This window comes from Lepidochelys kempii, chromosome 21, assembly GCF_965140265.1.
Source record: "Lepidochelys kempii isolate rLepKem1 chromosome 21, rLepKem1.hap2, whole genome shotgun sequence".
In the NCBI taxonomy this organism is placed as follows: Eukaryota; Metazoa; Chordata; order Testudines; family Cheloniidae; genus Lepidochelys; species Lepidochelys kempii.
The window spans coordinates 6,203,193-6,216,369 of NC_133276.1; the positions used below are offsets into that span (position 1 = coordinate 6,203,193).

At 42.1% G+C, this 13,177-nt stretch overlaps 1 protein-coding gene across 9 annotated transcripts in view; it reads right to left on the minus strand.

The window, feature by feature from the left end:
• Nucleotides 1-13,177, minus strand: part of SRGAP2 (SLIT-ROBO Rho GTPase activating protein 2) — a 210,410-nt gene that overhangs the window by 104,898 nt on the left and 92,335 nt on the right. The gene's annotated exons all lie outside the window — the stretch shown is intronic.

Sequence of the window (13,177 nt, forward strand, 5' to 3'; positions counted from 1 at the left end):
ATGTCCTCATCACTCTCGTCACCGCGCTGCCATCGCCTCCTCGCCTGCTTTTACAGGTTCTGGTTCTGCATGATGAGCGAGATGTTTACAATGCTCGTAACTGCCACGGTGATCTGAGCAGGCTCCATGCTTGCCATGGTATGGTATCTGCAGGACAGCAGAGTTGCAGGGGCAGCAGTGGTTGGATGACCAGTTTTGCAGCCCTACTGCACCATCTGCTGCCAGGACACAACAGCTGAGCTGTCTGCATGCTTGCTGAGGTCTGGCGAGACAAGAGCAGCCGAGCAGAGTTGCAGCGGAAGCGGGCCACCAGGTGAGCAGAGTGGCAGCAGAAGCGGTGGATTATGACGATCATATAGATGACCTGCGAGGTGGATTCATAGCATCAGGAGAGCAGAGTGACAGCAGAAGCGTTTGTTCAATGACAACGGTTTGCAGACCTATTGCGCCATCTGCTGAAAGCAGTATGGCGCCCGCATGGAAAAAAGGCGTAAAATGATAGTCTGCCCTTGCTTTCACAGAGGGAGGGGCGACTGACTACATGTACCCAAAACCACCTGCGACAATGTTTTTGCCCCATCAGGCATTGGGAGCTTAACTCAGCATTCCAATGGGTGGCTGCAGGAACTGCGGGATAGCTACCCACAGTGCAACGCTCCGATCGTTGACACTACCCTCAGTACTTTGGACGCACTCCATCAATTTATTGCGCTTAGTGGGGACACACAATTGACTGTATAAAATCGCTTTCTAAAAAATAAACTCCTATAAATTCGACCTAATTTCGTAGTGTAGACATACCCCAAGGCTTTATCAAGAGTCAGATAACTACCTTGACTTATACATAATTAAATCAGTGTGGTTGCATGTGGACGTAAGTCGGGAGAGAATCTGGTTTAAAAAAAGTCACTTGGCTGTTTTCTTGCAAATCGCATTAATAGCCTCAAAGACTAACTTTATCCACTGTGCAAATACTTATATTTAAGCAAAGATTCAGTATGGCATCTGCTTTTAAAGATTCTGTTTTACTACATATGTCATTTTATAAAGCATTACTTTAGGGTTTTTTTTTGTTTGTTTGTTTTATTTCCAATCAATAACCCACTGGGAGAGAGAAGGTACAGCCACTATATGCATTTCTGAGATACTGTTATACATACTTCCATTGCATTTAAGCCTACTGCGACCAATAGAGTAAACACACCTCCACAATTTATCAGGGGGCTGCATGATCCCACCTTGGAATTTTCTGTTTTCTTTTTTCATGTTCTACGGCTGACTTTCGCGCCTTGCTCAATAAAGAATGAGATTACGAAAAAAAGACTAATTTTTAATGGCAACACAACAAAATGAGGACAACATCCTTGCCTCACTGCAGAGACAATAGAAGTGACAAGTTGCATCATTTAAGTAAAAGGTTTTAAGAAACATTTCAGAATGCAAGCCAAGAGCTAAGCAGTGATTTTCTACAGTACCTGATGGATTCCGCAGCACTGTTTTGGGTTGGTGGAGACTAGGCTGGTTAGCTTGGCTGGAATACTTAATTTCCCTTAAATCTGTTTATCATTTGTTTATGTGTGTTCTTTTTTCCTATATTGTGTAATTCTTGGAAGAGACAATTTAAAATATTCTAAAAAGCCAGGCTATGGCAAGAATGTGTCAAACAGTGGCGAAATTGCCTGAAAAGCTCATCTCTACTAAAACAAAGAAAAATCCATATCAAGTTTTTCTTTCCAACATGTCAAAATTAAACTGATCTTCAGGCAGAAAACTAGAAAGGCATTTGATAGGACTTTGTGTGTTCAAGATCACAGAAAAGTTTGGCAAAAGAGCCAATCTCACTGGTTCACTGACAGGCTGTTCTAGAAGTACAGCAGTATGGTTTGGAATGCATTTGTCAAATTATCCTTCTTTGTGTGATAAAGAGGCACTACAGGGTCTGTTCTGATTGAGAAGAAAAGCCTTCAGATTTCACACTCCACAGTTTCTCTAACATAGAAACAGCTACACCACCCTCACCCAGGCCTTTGAACAAAATCTGAAAGTGTGTGGGGGGAGGGGGGAAGGAGGGAGATAAGAGTGACATGAGCATAATTGAATAGGGGTTTATAATGAAATAATGCACTCATGTTTAAAAGCAAGATTAAACATTCACAAAGAATTAAAATTACTACCAAATATCACCAATTGTTGGGTGTTTATTGTTGGTAATCCTCCTAGGGGTTCCTAGTGCAAACAGTCACATAAAAGAAAATGAATAGTTCATTGTCATCTGCTAGTAGCTCTTCAGCTACCGGAAATCTCACATTGGGAAAAGAAAAATTGCCCAATCACTGAGGAATGGTAAAAAACATATGGGAGATTGTGGTGATAGAAAAACTAACACACCAGTTACATATCTAGCAAAATAGACAAAGGACAGATAGATACATGGATATTTGGTGACCTTTTATTCAATACTCAGACAAATCGCATTCACCTGCAAAAACCAGCACAAATTTTTCTGAATATAAATATTTTATAGACATACCTGGTCTGTTAAACATGTGCATATGGAGATCCTGGTAAAGTGATTTTTATTAGATCAACATGAGCTTTGGCTTTACACCAGAGATGCAAGAGTTGTCAAGCAGTAACTGAAGTAAAATTAGATCAGACTTCATCTCTCTGCAAGACTAAGATTCAGTCCCCACACAGTGCATATCCTTCATTAGATGGATAGCAACCTCCCCATAGCAAAAAGATTTCTTGCTGTTGTTCCTAAGACATGCAGAAAGAAACCAGCCAGAGACTCCAGCCAGTGGGAGGAAAAGCAGCCAAAGCAGGGACCTCTGAACATTGAGAGCTTGCTACAATTTTGATCTGGACTTTCTCTAGCCTGTGCTGATGGCCTGTTTGCTCCAATCCTCTCCCTCCACCTCCCTCCGATTCTTCACTTCAGTTTCACTCCACAACTGCCCCTTTTATCCTCCCCTCCCCTGCCCAGCTGCCCTGTCCCCCTCACTCCCATTTAGTTTATCCACACACAAAAAACAATCCCAAATTGAACAAAAACCCTGCAAACATGGAAATAACTTGATGCTTCCCCTACCCTGTCAATTTAGATTGTATGTTTGTCAGATCAGGAAAAAAAATCTACTGTTCTGTTTGTACAGTGCCTGGAATAATGGGGCTCCAATAACAATCAGTCCTTAAGCACAACTGTAACAAACATGATTAATACTAAAACAAGCCTCCGTAGGCTTCCATTGTGCTACCCATAGTAGCAAGGGTTGGCTCGACAACACAAAGTAGTTAAGTTTTAAACAGAAGAATAGTTTCAAAGCAGCTGATCTGGATGTTTGTTTCTTACCCTTAAAAACATACCACAGGAAATGACTGAAGCTTGTGATCTGGATTGTTTCAAGGTCTGGAGTGTAAGGAAGGGGGCTGGAGATATTCTGGGCTATTGATTCTGGGCTCCTGCTGCTTTGATTTAAAAAAAAAAAATCAAGGGCGAGAGCACAGATTATTTTATTGAGGAGTATTCGGCTTTGTAGTTTTTGTACTACACGGTACATACTGCTGGCAGACAAAAGCAGATAGAATCATCACAATGCGGTGCTGAAGAAAGTTGCAACTGCTAGGTATTAACCTATATAAAATCTAGCGCTTCCTACTGTACTGCCCCAGATAACCTGAAATCTGCATTTGTTGTGTGGTTAATCATTGTTTGGTTTGTTAATAAACCGAGGAATTAATTGGTAACAGAAGCTTGTCTATATGGACTATGTGTGAATACGCTGCCATCTATCCTTCCAGGACACACAAGGAGTAGTTCTGCATCCTACCCTTTCCCATTCCAGCCTCAGATAAAAGCTTTCACCACAAGAGAAAAGCTTAACGCCATATTTTACTAAGCTAAAAAACCCTTTCTCTAAGGGTGGCCCTGGGTCTGGTAAAACGTACTTTCAACTTTCATGGGACAAGAGACGCTATCTCTAGTCCATAACTCAATGAAAGAAAGGATTGCAAGCAGACTAATGAAAAGTTAGGGTTAAAATTGCTGTAAAAACCACATATTTCATAAGTCAACTTGTGAAAGAGCTTGTGCTGACAGCTTCACACACAGAAACTAGAAGTCAAATTAATTGCAAGGATTTGTAAGATCACCATTAAGTGACAACAATACTTTCTATATCTATCTATACCGTGTCTTCCTGATAAAGATTTCAAAACTTGATTAATATCCCTCTTTAAAAGATGGGGAAGCTGAGGCTGACAAAGATAAAACCACTCACTTAAGGTAGTGGAAGGGCCAGGAATAAAACCCATATTTTAATGACTTGCAGTTTCCTGCTCTAACCACTAGAAACCCTGTCTCTAATTCCTGAGGAGGATCTGCAAAAAGAAAAGGAGTACTTGTGGCACCTTAGAGACTAACTAATTTATTTGAACTACCGCTCACGAAAGCTTATGCTCAAATAAATTGGTTAGTCTCTAAGGTGCCACAAGTCCTCCTTTTCTTTTTGCGGATACAGACTAACACGGCTGCTACTCTGAAACCTGAGGAGGATCTGTTGCTTCTTTTCCAGTTCACTTCTTCACTCTTCTCACATAGGCCAGTTCAGGGCTGCCAACCCTCCCCGCTCAGCCAGCACAGCTACCGTTGCGTAAAGCCTGCTAGCCAGCCTGCACATTGGGTCTCCTCACCCACTAGAAACGTTTCTTCCTGCCCACTTCCATCACCCCAGTTTTCCTACTATCGCTCACACTCACCTACCACAGTGGCCATCCTACCAACTACTGAACAGTTTGGAACAAAGGGATAAATGATCAGTAGCTCGATTTTACAACTGATCTAAAATATGGTATTTCTAAGAACAAAGAGCATGGAGAACTGTGGAGGCAAAACTGTCACCTATTGAATCACTAGCACCTGGTTGTTCCCTGAATGTCTCCTATTCACATACTAACCCAGTCTCAAGGTGCGCTTAGTTTGCGAGAGCTGTCAAAGTACGTAGCTGCAGACAAGAATCTATGCAGGAGGCCAGAGTGCAGCATGATAGATGTGCTTTGTTTTTTAAATAAAACAAGGCACAGACTTTGGCCATCATAAGAGATTAAAAAGTTAAATGGACAATTCCCAGCTGTCCAAACTGCTGCACCGTAACCCCTGAAGCTATTCTAAGAAGGTGCATAGCAGAAATACCAAGGGCCCATGAAAGTTTGGCGACTAAAACTGCTCGTGTCTAATGGCGCCAGACAGCATGTTGACACTGCATGGGGTCACACATGAAAGGCAGTCTTGCAGGAAAAAATCATCTCAAACACCACAGGATTCTAATTGGAATTGTCACCTTCCAGTCTGTGCAGAAGTGCCACACCTCAATCTCAGCTTCCAATAGCCACCACACAGCAATGCCCCAACTGATTTTTTTTTTTTAATGCCTTTCATTTCTGTCTGTGGGCTCCGTTAACCCCTTCAGTACCTTGTTAAGGTAGTACCATCTTGCATTTATACAAGTCTATTACCTCTCACTCCACCCTCTTTACAAATAAACATGATTCATTATTTGGTTGGCAGTGACAATGTGCTCAGCAGGAGTAAAAGAAAAGGTAAAGGCAATCCCTACACCGAAGAGATTACAATCAAGAGGAGACAGACAGGAAAGACAGGATGCATTGGAAAATGCAGAGGGAAAGGTAAATGAAGGGTGAGGTGGTGGTTTGTTTTTTTTATTTTAAGTGCTCCCTGATAATAAAAGCTATACACACACACGCAAATTACTTCAGCCACCTCTGAACTGCAGCCGTCTCTGGGGTAGAATGTGGCAGCTGTTTTCACAGCATACAGCAAAGCAACACAACCGTTCCTGAAGACGGGAAGTTAAAAATACAATTTCTAGCCATAACCACAGGCAGAATTGCAGCTATTCTTGCTCACTGCAGTTCTCAGAGGGGCTGGCATATTTTATTCTGTTTCTGATTTCAGGTCACCCACAAAGGAGATGGAAGTGTAAAAGCTGGATCAACTCCCAGCCAGTCCTCTAGGTTTGACAGCATTGCTTCAATGGGTGATCTGTTTGAATTAATTTAAACTAAACATAAGCCCAAACTGCAAAGTTTGGATCTGAACTTCGCCCAAAGTTTAGAGGATGCTGATTCACATGGAGGATGCTGATTCAGCCCAGATCCAAACTCTCCCAAAAGTCAGATCCAGGGCTTGAAACAAACCTCTCTCCTTGTTTAAAGCCTGTGCTACGACAATGGTAGATCTAGGGAGCTGATTTAGGTGAGCCTTAGCTGGACTGGATCTCAGCATTTGGGGGGAGAGGGAGGCTGTGCACAGATTAAAAAAACCTTACCAAAGTAATGGTTTCTTAAGGCACATGGATTTTTTTCGAGTGCTGTCTTTGTAAAGTCCTGCAATTTTCACTAAAGTTTTTTGTCTGTCACCAGAGCAGAGCTAAAGACTAATAACTTAAAGGACTTTGGATTAAATTGCCCATCCACATGACATCTGTCCAAGGATATTGTGGACCAACAGACCGTTTGGCCCTTCTACTGAAATCATGCGCAAGGGACAGGTGCTGTTCATGAAGTGAGGTGATGCTCCAAGGTATTCCCCAGCCCAGCCCTGGAGCAGAAAATAGCCTTCTCTTAAAGGAGGTGCTAAACAACAGGGCTATGTCTGAGTGAGGAAACAAAGGTGAGGTCAGGGAACAACATGCAAGGGAGAATGAACTTGGCACCAGGGAACAGCTTTGCAATCAATGTAAGCCTCTGAAAGATTTAGCGTTTAAATGAACACTGCCCTGGGATTTCACCTCTGGGAATACAGAACATCTCCAACCGCTCTTCAACTTTATTAGTAAGCAAATTTTCTGTTGTCATGATAGAAATAGGGGCTCAAGAGGGACAGTGCTGAAAACAAACAGTGGCTTGGACTTTATACATCATAAAAAGCAAAAAAAGAACAAGCTCAAATTTTTTAAAACATATTTTACTTGTCACCTTAAAAAGATAGCCTTAAATATAGGCTTCACTAACAGGTCATGTGGCCTCATTAGCCACTGAGTCCTTGTCTACACTAGACTTGATTTCCTAAACGTTTGTACCATTGCTAATACTGGTACAATCATTGAATCTTGGCCAGCAGTAGGATTCCTAGTGCAGGCAAGGCATTGCCAGCATTTCCCCCTTAAGACCAGGCGTTTTGAATGCCTCCTTGAAGGAAAAGTCTTTTCTGTAAGTGGAAATGTTTCAATCTTCAGCACCCATCACTGAGCAGAACTCTGCTCATCCAAGGTTTTCCTTTGTTAATCAAGAGAAAACGACTTGGAAGCCTTTGTTTTGGAACCTCCTCCTTTTCCACAGTTGTACAGCATTTGCAAACAGACAGAAAGGAAGAAATTAAAGAAAACAATAGGTCACATGAAATCCCAAACATTCACAGCTTCCCTTTAATTTAGATTGATACTCAGTATTAAAAGGGACTTTTGTTTTCTGTGGGAGTGGAGATGGAGAATAATATTTCATCCCTGAGAGGCTGGCGACATAAGAACCAAGTGCTTCATGCATATCACATGGAACTACAGAGCCTGCTGAAGACAAAACATTTCCAAGGAATGGAAGTTACTTTGGACCATGGGTCAGTGTAACTAAGTGTAGTCTTGGACCAGTGCCAGAACCATAGTACTGATGGACTGAAGGATCAGTGACTGTTTTAAAGTCTGATATCATATACAATTCAGGCTAGAAATTGTATTCTCCCCCCTCCCCCCCAGTGGAATATGGGAATCAGCTATCCAGTTGTATATATAGCATGCTTATAGACCTAGTAAGTGATAGATTTTTCAAGTCACAGCATCATGATTATGATCTTACTAATTCCCCATCTCATATCCATTCCAACATTATGTAGCAGCTATCATCTCTTGAATCATGAGATCTAAAACTAATGCTCGACCATTTTCAGACCTTAGAACTTCGTTTACATGGTATTCAGCGTTACTCACACTTCTGCATAGTGGCTGCTAAAATCATGGTGTCAAAGGCAGAGGTGAGAAACAAGGTAGTGTGACAGGGTCGGGCTGGATGGCTGCAGGAGAATAATAGAGGCAGATATATTAGCCCCAAGTTAAGTTGGTCCCTTTTCCCTGGGTAAGGTAACAGGGAAGGTTCCAGAACAATCAAGAACCTTCTGGAGACAATTAAGACAGGCTGATTAGAACACCTGCAGCCAATCAAGAAACTGCTAGAATCAATTAAGGAAGGCTAATCAGGGCACCTGGGTTTTAAAAAGGAGCTCACTTCAGTTTGTGGTGCACAGGTAAGGAGCTGGGAGCAAGAAGCGCTAGGAGCTGAGACTGAGACCGCATATTGTTGGAGGACTGAGGAGTACAAGCATTATCAGACACCAGGAGGAAGGTCCTATGGTGAGGATAAAAAAAGGTGTTGGGAGGAGGCCATGGGGAAGTAACTCAGGGAGTTGGCACAGCTGTTCCAGGAGGCACTCTAGACAGCTGCATTCCACGGGGCCCTGGGCTGGAACCTGGAACCTGGAATAGAGGGCGGGCCCAGGTTCCCCCCAAACCTCCCAACTCCTGGTCAGACACAGGAGGAGTCTACCTGGACTGTGGGTTCACGAAAACAGCCAAACTGAGGGCTGCCATGAAGCTCCAAGGCGAGCAAATCCGCCAGTAAGTGCAAGACCCACCAAGGAAGAGGAGGAATTTTATCACAGTAGACATTAGAATTATGACATTTTGAAGTCTAGTTTATGACCTATCAGGGCTAGAAACTGACAAAAGCTGAATTTCTACCAGGAAAATTGGGTTCCATAGTTCTTCACATGTGCAGCTGCACTGATGGTCACAATGATAGAAGATTTAGTCTAGACAAACCTCCTGAAGCATGACTGCATCATCTAGCCCTACACAGGGCAAGGACAGATGATACAGTGGTAAAATACCATCTGCAAACTCCCTGTGTCTACACAAGTCTCCACTGGTGGAGAATGATGTGTCTTAAATTTCCAGGTGCAGACAAGACTGCTGAGTAGGTCAGTGCAACCAGGGTGAGAAATCAAAAAGACGTGATTCCCAATTTCCAAAGGAAAACATTTAAAAGGACAAAATATCACTATGATTATTATTTAATAAAATCCATTTTGGTTTGACGTTATTTAATAGTGTATTCATCAGACAAAATGTTACCAAATCCACCCAAAAACCTGCATTCTCCTCCCCTTAAAATTAGTAACTTCTGAAGACCTAAAATTATGTTTCTCTGTAAACTGCTGATTCAAATCAATATCTTAAGAAAGCCTTCCTGACACTGCTCATGCTCGTTGTAATTTCAAAGAATTTCGAGCACTGACATATACCCTTGCTTTCCAACCCGCCTTCCAAAGATTCCAGTTATGAACATCTGCTGTTTACAAATGCTCAGCCTGAAGACTGCCAGACTTATTCTGCATCCTCTACTTCAATGCATAGGCTGCCAGAAAGTCATCTGAATTTCATGCTGGCATGTCCTGGCCATTCCTCTATTCCGCAGTTGACAGTTGATACTCGGCATCCTACTTCCCAAGATTATCCTGGTTCTCTAAAGCTATTTTATAATCCTCTCTTAAAATAGTCTGCAGCCTTATATTTGCTGAGTCTTTTTTTTTAATTTCTCCCTTTAAGAAAATCACGGAACATTTGCAATGCTATTTATATCTTCTTCATGGTATTTGCTACTGTGGATGAATGGGCAGATCAAATCACAGAAGATCCAGAATTTTGATTGTTAGACTGAAAGGTGTGGGCTGAGGGTCTGAGAACTCCTACGGTGGTTGGATGAACCCTCAGTAGCTGGTAGAAGCTACACTCAGTGTTTTGTCATGCTTCTTTTAAGGAGCCTCAAGACTGAAGATCAGTCACGGCAACATCTGCTGCAACGCATGCATCTAGCAAGGGGTACTAAAAAAAGTGCTCACCAAATAAGTACCTCCGATAGAAATATTCTCACTGTTCAGTCTTCTCTACCTGAAAGTCCCCTTTAAAAAAAAAAAAGGTCGAAGTTGATAGCTCCAGAAGATATGGCCTAGTGGTTAAAAGCAAGTGAAATCCAAGTTCTCATTCTGTCATCAACTCATGCGTCATCTTGGTTAAGTCAATCTGTGCCTCGGTTTCCCAAGCTGTAAAATGGGGACAGCAGTCACCCACCTTGGTAAACCACTCAGATGCTCCAGTGAAGGTGGTTATATAATATTGTGCAAACACATACACAACCCGTTTCAATCCACCACTATCTATTCATAACTATTGTCGGCAGCCAGTAATCTAGGTTTCAAAATATCCCTAAAAGGAAGAGTGTAGCTGCCACAAACCCAAGCTCTTGATGAGGCCATGCCTAACAAAAATAAACCCAATACAAAAACACAACACACACAAGTCTGCACCTCACAGTGCCCATGTCTACTGCTCTGTTTTCATACAGCAGAGAGAGTGGTGGCCAACTCATTTCAATTTCAAGGCTGAAACTTGGGGCCTGCTGCTCTTAACAGCATTCCATTACATGAACCCATGTACAGTAACTTGGCAATTACATGGTAGCTTTTGATTATGAAAGTTCATGCAAATTATAGGGTAACTGCCTGACAAATTTCCTCCTCTAGAAGTTTGTTAGGCCATCTAAAAATTGCCAGTGACAACTGCAAGTGACATGGTAACCTGCCATTGAACAACATGGCATCTTGTGACATAATTACCATGTTATATGAAGGAACGTGTTATTATTGTGTATATTTAGGTTTCTGGCCTCTCAATTACAGAGATGCCACATGGTTGTGTGTTCTGGAAAGTCATTTTGCAATACCATGGAAATCCACCGGGACAGAAGTCTGACAGTTGGATTTGCTCAGATAGTCTTTTAGGAAGGTTTAGGTTTGAACAGGACTTGAAACATCTGTAAAAAAAACTTTTGGCTTAATTCCATCTCCACAGTTTAGAAGAGAATAGTGTTTGTGACAGTTAATTATGCTTTCAACTCAACCACAACTAGCAAGGCTGTAACCACAAAGCAGTCACTCAAACGGCTGAATCACAATAACATTCCATTAAATATTAACTACAGGTGTATTCAGTGCTTGAAACAAGGTGAAAGGGGCCTTCTCGGAGGGAAGATGACAACATCTGTCTCTCATGAACACTACTCATTCAAGGTTCTGCCTCATTTAGATTTACCGTTTTTCTAAATTTGTCCAACAGGACAGACTCCTCCCCCATAACATAAGGACATTTATATCACATATTGCTATTGAATGATGTGTAATGTAACATGGCAGTGCTGCAACAAAATATGGCTACATGGAGACATTTCACTCTTGACCCTGGAAGCACTGCTTGTACAAAGCAAGACTACACAGACAACTAAGATGATGGCACAAATAGCAGAATTCAGTCCATTCAAAACACCGCTGGTAAAGCTGCATCTTCTTTGCAGCTCTGATTGATTCTCTACATTCAAATTCTTGAATGGATTTCCCCTTGCCGACTCCACTGGCCTCATGTTTCTGCCCTCCCTTTAAGACCCACTCCTGTTATTGTTGTTTCTTTTAAGTCTCCATATCAATTCCTTTGTGAGCCTGTCAGCTTTCTAGTGTCTTCCTTGGTAGCCTTCTTCCATTCTCATTTTCACATCTTCTTCCATGCTGCCCTGTACATCCAGAGCAGCCTCCTCCTCCCAATGCATCAGGAATGCTTCTTCAAAATACTTCTGTGAAGCCTTTCAAAAATCATTTCTTTAACATTTCTGTATCATGTTAAACATATTCCCTTATCTGAAAAACAATGGGCATGTCATCCATTTAGTCTACATCTAATTAAGACTATAAGGTTTGGGCAGGAAGTACATCTCAAGCTTTTAAAGATCCAAGCATCCTCCTGGGCCTCAAAAGTCTAACAGTTGGTAAGTGGCTAACCTAAACCCATACTCCCCTCCCTCTTAACCATATACAAGGACTAGGACACCACGTGGCCAGTAGTTACAGCAAAGGATTGGGATCCAAGTCCCGGCTGCTAATCCACACAGAGCCAAATGAGTCACTATGGTATGTGACCTCAGAGAAGTCATTTCAGTTCACTGTGCCTCACCCAGCAAACCTAAGGAATAGTGTAAAAATGCCAGGCCCCACTGAAAGCCGTAAGTTGCATCTGTACATAACTTTATGCAAAAACAAAATTGGTTAATTTTAAAGTGAGTTGATTTGAAGAGAAAGATGCTGTATCTGAAGAGAGACTTGAGGCTTTTTTCTCGCCATGTTATTCCCTGACCCTACCATCATTGAAAATCCGAGCTCCTTGCTTTCCTTCACATTGCACAATTCTAACTAGGACATCCCACAGCAAGAGACCATGCTTTCAATACTAACTTCTTTCCTGATTCTGCTGTGCACTGTTGACTAGTTTGAGAGTGACTGCTGTTCAGTGGTAGGTTAAGCTATTACAGTACGTCTAGGTCTAAATCATGTAGACCTTAAAATAGATAAAGCTAACGTGTGAGGTTTGCAAGGACCAGGAATGACTGCAGGATTTAGTCTCTGGAGTTCCAAGTACTTTGGGATGCTATCCCAGTATGAGGTACTCTAGCCACGCCCCATCCCATCCAATCATCTACTAGCCTTGAACATCCCATCCAATCATCTACTAGCCTTGAACATGGTACCTTTGTGCATTAGCCAGCTAAGTGACCGAGCCTGCAGGATCAATAATTTGCTTACTTCCTTAGGTAGTATTTTGAAGTATTGCTTGCATTAACATCGACAAGATGTAATGATGGCCAACCAAACTATACAGGGAACTACCTAGAACAGGTAGTTTCAAAACCATTTTCACTGTTGTGGCCAGAAAACCATCCATATCTAGATTATCCTCACTGGAGAACTAAAGGGGAAAAATAACCCAAAATCTGATGAAATTTTTGCCCTGAAGACTGCTAAATACGGGTTCCAACAAACTACCAGAGAGAGCACAAGTTCCAAAAAGCCAGAAGGCTTCCGCCTGAAAATGCTCTGCTCCGGCCTGGAAAAGTCAGTGTGAGAGAAGGAATGACCAACAGGATTCCTATAGCCAGCCTTAAGCATGGCTACAGGATGTGACGTGAAAAGCTAAACTAAAGGTTTTCGAGAACACCTTGAATTGCAGCT